The sequence below is a fragment of the Panthera pardus genome, unplaced genomic scaffold (assembly GCF_024362965.1).
Source record: "Panthera pardus isolate Hobbes unplaced genomic scaffold, ASM2436296v1 HiC_scaffold_11, whole genome shotgun sequence".
Taxonomy (NCBI): domain Eukaryota; kingdom Metazoa; phylum Chordata; class Mammalia; order Carnivora; family Felidae; genus Panthera; species Panthera pardus.
Window position 1 is genome coordinate 6,895,720 of NW_026526666.1, and position 6,489 is coordinate 6,902,208.

Here is a 6,489-nt window from a genome sequence, read left to right on the forward strand (position 1 = left end):
CCCCTGTTTCCACTCTGTTTCTCTGTCTCCCAAAAATAAATAAATGTTAATTTTTTTTTTTTTTTAAGTTAGAATAGGTGTGGCCAGAGAAGAGCCTAGAGAGCTATCAGGAACCAGGCCATGGAGGGCTTCATAAGCCACATGGAGGAGCTTAGTCTCTATCCTGTAGATGTCAGAGTCATGGAGGGCTTCTGCACAGCCAAGTAATAAGATAGCTCTGTATTTTAGAAGGGTAAGTATGGCCAGAGGGGAGCACGGGGCAGTGCCATCAGAGGCAGGGGGAAGAGGCGGGTGGTCAGATGAATGGGGAGGATAGTAAGGCGGTCATTACAATGGTCTGAACAAGGCTCACGGTGGTAGGACTGGCAAAGAGGAGACAGATTTGGGACTTAAAGGCAGACGCTAGAGGAGAGACATAGCTCGAGTGGGGGAGGGGCAGAGAGAGAGGGAGAGGGAGAATCCCAAGCAGGCTCCACACTGTCAGCACAGAGCCAGACACAGGGCTTGATCTCACGAACCATGAGATCATGACCTGAGCCGAAATCAAGAGTCAGACGCTCAACTGACGGAGCCACCCAGGCGCCCCCACAATTCTTGTATCTTAAGTTACGTGAGGAGGCAACCAGAATTTCCTGGTAATGTTCTGGAAGTCCCAACTGAGGTGTGACGGTGTGGACCATGTGCTTTGGGCCCTCCCTTCAGTTTGCATTGTCCATATTCCAGAGCTCTGAGATACAAGCCAAAGGGAGCTGGGACCCTATGGCTCTCCTAGTGGCCGACAGGGTTCTGGGTCTCTTCCTACTCCAGCTTGGGGCAAATGAAGTATTCTGGAATTTTCCTTTAGCCCCCACGTAAGATCTTGATGCTTACACTGAGCGACCCCAAACTTCTCTCATTTTCCAACCATGATAGAGGCTACCGGGACCTTGAACATGATTTTAGGAAACTTTTCCAATCCTGCCCTTTTCCTGGTTGAACAGAAATGGAAAAATCTTCAGTGCTTCCTTCTAGTGTCCTGGCTGGATGACCAGGTGGCTCTAGAGAAAGCCACACCCAAAGAGAGACAAGCTGCTGCGTAAACATCGACTTCGGAAAAAGTAAGTTGATTCCAAAGCCACTGCCTGGAGACGCCTGCAGTCTTGAAAGACTAAAACAATTAAGAATTTAAGAGCTTTCTTAAATTAAATGTTCCCCTTATTTCTGACTGGCATTTCCTGGGTGTTGCCACTGAAAAGGAGAGACTTGTGGGTAACTCATGATATTTTGGGGTTTTTTTTAGACACTGAGAAAGAGCAAGCTGGGGAGGGTCAGAGAGAGAGGGAGAGAGGATCCCAAGCAGGCTCCGCACTGTCAGCGCAGAGCCTGACGCAGGGCTAGAACTCACAAACTGTGAGATCATGACCTGAGCTGAAACCAGGAGTCAGACACTTAACCGACTGAGCCACCCAGGCACCCCTCATGATACTCTTATACATGAATTGTAATCAACTACCTCCAGGGGTTCCTGGGAGGCTAAATCGGTTAAACGACTGACTTTGGCTCAGGTCATGATCTCACGGTTCCTGGGTTCGAGCCCCACATAGGGCTCTGTGCTGACAGCTTGGAGCCTGGAGCCTGCTTCAGATTCTGTGTCTCCCTCTCTCTCTGCCCCTCCTTCGCTCACACTCTCTCTCTGTCTCTCAAAAATGAATAAACTTAAAAAAAAATTAACTACCTCCAACTTCCATGGTCACTCCACCTGTGGATTTATGCCACTTTTTTTTTTATATTTTTAAAAATGTTTTTATTTATATTTGAGAGACAGAGAGAGAGAGAGAAAACAAAGTGCGAGCAAGGGAGGGGCAGAGAGAGAGGGAGACGCAGAATATGAAGCAGGGTCCAGGCTCCGAGCTGTCAGCACAGAGCCCGACGCGGGGCTTGAACCCACGAACTGTGCCACTCTTTTTAAACTAGAGCCGGTCTGAAATTTTTCCTTTGCCAACCCATTTCCCTCTATTCGGCAGAAAAGCACTACAGACCACTCAGGTCCTGAGCTCCTGGGAATCCTATCAAGACACGCCAGAGTGAAGTCATTAAATGATCTGTCGGCAGACAACCTAAGCTCTGCTTCTCATCCCTGGTGTCCTCCCTTGTGCTAGGACCTTGTCTAATGGAGTGAAATAATGTGCCAGACTCGGAGGGATACTGAGTTCTCCCCCAGGAACTCTGAGCTGAATGGCTGTTCACTCTGCTGAATGGTGTCTCTGGAGCAGGGAAGCCAGGGACACAGCCCCTTCCAGAAAATTCCAATGGGCTGCAGGATGGGGAATCATGATTAAACCAGGAACACTGAAAGATGGTAGCAGTCCTTTTCTGGCTACTCAGCACCCAGCCCACAGATGTAATCAAAATCGGTACGTCTGTGGTCTTATAGGAGATGCAATTCAGGGTAGTGCTAGGAGCCAAGTTATAATTATTATAATAAAAATTCACATACAATGCATTCTTAATTATCTGATAATGAAGTTCAAGAGAGGACACCAGAAATTGCAGAGCACAGATAATCCAAAAAGCTCATTTCAGATACATGCTCTTTTTCATTCCACATTTACCCAGAGAAGTGAATTTCCCCTCTAATGATAAGAATTCCTGTTTATCAGCACAAGAAAAAAGCCTTCCGTAACCATGCAGGGTGATGGATGGTAACTAGACTTATTGTGGGAATCATTTCATAGTGTATCCAAATATCAAATCATGTTGTACACCTGAAACTAATATAATGTTATATGTCAATTATACCTTAATAAAAAAAATTCATGTTTATGTATGGCCCGTTCACATACATCAGTAGTTTTCAAGGATGTTTTCAGCAGCAGATACATAGTTTCAGACAAAATCTCTCTTGGCAGCTTAGTATTTAAAACAGATAAGAGTGGACCTGCTCTGGTATAGCCAGGGATGGGGGGATCAGAGCTCTGTCCCCGGGGGCTAGTCCCCTTCTAGCTGTGGCTGCCGCGGGATCACTGTGGAAGCCTGGAACCCTGAAGAACACGATTGGAAAAACACTAACATACATTGGCTCTTGACTCTCATGGGCCTTGTGAAGCAGGCAGGTCAGGAATTAATACTCATATTTTATAATAAGAACGGGTTCGGGGAGGCTGTGTCCCACAGGTAACCCAATGATGCTGGGACTTGAACTCAATCTTCTAATGCCAAATTTAATACTCTTTTAACTATACCTTAAACCTGCTCTTTGCTCACTTTCCCAGCCTACCCTCTCATGCTGGGACACCAGGAGAAGAAAATTCACCAAAGGGGAATAAGAGATAAGGTATACACAATCGGTTTAATAGAGAACCTTCCATGTTTGTTGAACTGTCCTTTCCCCGTTCCAGAAGTGACAAATCAACAGTCTGATGATGAGAGGCTGGAATGAGAGCGGTTCTCTGTTTCACTGATCACCTTTAGTGTTTGGAATTTCAATTTCTTTTTTTTTTAATTTTTTAAATGTTTTTATTTATTTTTGACAAAGAGAGGCAGAGCATGAGTGGGGGAGGGGCAGAGAGAGAGGGAGACACAGAATCGGAAGCAGGCTCCAGGCTCTGAGCTGTCAGCACAGAGCCCGATGCGGGGCTAGAACTCATGAACCACGAGATCATGACCTGAGCTGAAGTCTGACGCTTTACCGACTGAGCCACCCAGGTGCCCCTGGAATTTCAATTTCTTAATAATTTCTGTCACTGCTTGGCTGTGTCTAAATATTTAGGCAGATCTGTGCAGAGTGGATTTGTCTCTTTGATGTGTTACATACATTTACATACATTTTCGTATTCCGATTGTCAGTCAGTGAGGAAACCACACCACAGAAAACAGATGTGATCTGACAGTCACCAACTGTGGCTCTCCCTTTTTCCAGCATACCCTGAGCAAGACTGGATTCTGCCTTTGGACTACAGACTCCTGGAGAACTCGACCACCTGACATTTTCCTTCCATATTTATTTTCTGTGAGGTCTTAGGCACAACTGGGGCTTCAATTACTTTCCCAAACTCTGGTGATTCTCAATTCTATATCCCAGCCCTAACCTCTCAAGTTCCAGACTACATTTCTAATTACCCACCGGACCTGTGTAATCGAAAACATCCAGATTTGCATATTTAAAATTAAAGTAATTTCTAGCTAAAATGGTGCTCTCTGAATTTCCTCTATTGGTGAATGCTGCCACCACTCACCTCCAAAGAGAACTCCGTTTTCCTGAACCCTCCCCTCCCTTCAGCATCCACTTTGGACTAACCTACCGAGTCATTTAGAGTCAACATTTTTAATATTGCCTGTCTCTGACTCCTCCCTTCCCACCCTTAATTCCTACAGCCTTCGTTCAGTCCTTCAGCCTGACTGTTGTAATGGTTTAATGAGTATTTCTCCAATTAGCCTAATTGGTCTCTTTCTTTCTCTTCTGATTCATCCTCTAGGCTGCCTTTCTACGATCAAGTTCCTGTAAAGGCCCCACACAATCTATCCCTAATCCATCTGGCCAGGCTTACCTCCCAACACAGCCCATTCTTCTCTTTTCCTCGACCCCCACATCCGTCCCCTCAGAAATTCCTCCTGTCATCCTGTGAAATATACCTCATAACGACCCCTGCCAGTCTACCAAAAGAGTGCCAAGGCGCCTCATTCTCCACCGGACGCTGCCGTCATCCAGGATTGCAGCTGATCTCAAGGCCTCCAGTCTACATTCACGTGTGCTTTTTAATATATCAGTAGATGTGTCTACCTCAGAAACTTTCTCAATGAAAAGGTTTTGTTTTTCTTTATTATATTTTGTCACACACAGAACACAATAAATACAATACATATAATAAAGGACATACTAAATATTCAGGGTATTTATACTAAAATATATGCCTATATTTGGTTTTCTTTATAATAATTAACTTTTTGAGTGGATAGCTTGACTCATTCATTTTTGGGGCAGGAGTATTTTTTAGGAGTGTCTCTCGTATATTAAGGCTCCTGTTGCTTTGTTTACCTAAGAACGTCTTTATTAAATCCTCACGTATAAATGGGATAGCTTACCTCTAGTTAGAAGTTCTTTTCAATTCCCTGAAAATAATGCTGCACTGACGTCTTGATTTCAGTGTCACAATTGGGAAATATGACGTCAGACTAACTCATGTTACTTTGTAAGTATACATTCTCTTTCTACATGCTCGTAAAATCGGCTTTCTGAATTTGAAGTTATTGCATTACACTATAAATCCTAAGTGATGATTTTTGTTTGTTTCTTTATCCTTTCCACACTGTACTAACCTTTCAGTCAAAAATATTTTTTTAGGGGTGACTGGGTGGCTCAGTGAAGTGTCCGACTCCTGATTTTGGTCCAGGTCATGATCTCACAGTTGTGAGATCGAGCCCTGTGTCAGGCTCCACATTAGGCATGGAGCCTGCTTAAGATTCTCTCTCTCTTCTGCCCCTCCCACCACTCTAAATAAATAAATATATATATAAATATATTTATATATATATTTGTTTATATTATATTTATATGTATATATATTTATATTATATTTATATTAATTTATATGTTTATATTTATATATTTATATTTATATATATTATAGATTTATATTTATACATTTATTTATTCATATATAAAATGTATTATATATCATATATACATATATATATATTTTTTTAATTTCAGTTAAAATCTTTTACCATGGGAATTTTAGGTCATCATTTCTCCATGCCTCATATCAATTATCTATCGCTGCAAACATAATAAATTACCCCTAATATAATGGTGCAAAAGAACAGCAATGATTTCTTATGAGTGTGTGAGTTGGCGGATGGTCTTCCATTGACTTCACCTGGGCATACTCACGTGGCTGCTTTCAGCTGTCCAAAGTCCAAAAACAACAGAGGTAAAGCCAGTGAATCATCAAAGCAGTAAATAGTAAAAGTCTATAGTGCACACACCAAAAAGTTTGCAAACCAGGAGCACTCAAACCAAAACATGGAATGAAGCTCTGGGCACATTGTTATAAAGCAACCTCTACAGTGAGGAAATAGTGAGTATTCTTCACAGCAACTGGTTACAATATTAGAATTTTCTTAAATGATAGAGAATTGGTCAGTGGTTACCTCATATCAACCTTGGGAAACGGTAGAAGGCTTGCTTCTGAAAATCAGAAGGATTTCAGGAAATGACCCAGGTCAAGTTAGCCTTGCAAAATAGCTAAATTAAGCTTTCCTTGTATGACGAAACTGATTTCGTCTGCTCAGGCAATTTTCAAGGCTGGTCTCCTTTGTTTTTGATGTTAACCCAGCTGAAGAGAATCCAGGGGGCTGGGCTGACTGGGCCTCTCTCTCTCTCTCTCTCTCTCCATGAGGCCTTTCAGCCTCAAGGGGGCCACATGAGGCTTACCTCAACATGGCCAGGGCAGTGCGCACAGTGCTTACTAAGTCTCTGTCTGCTTCAAATTTACCAATGTTGTGTTAGTC

At 43.0% G+C, this 6,489-nt stretch overlaps 1 long non-coding RNA gene across 1 annotated transcript; it reads left to right on the plus strand.

Annotated features, from left to right (window-relative positions):
• The first annotated feature begins 986 nt into the window (after positions 1-986).
• On the plus strand, positions 987-4,269 carry LOC109272196 (uncharacterized). Its single transcript, XR_002082339.2, has 3 exons — positions 987-1,097; positions 3,252-3,313; positions 3,899-4,269. It is a non-coding gene; the product is annotated as an uncharacterized LOC109272196 (long non-coding RNA).
• Positions 4,270-6,489: the final 2,220 nt, after the last annotated feature.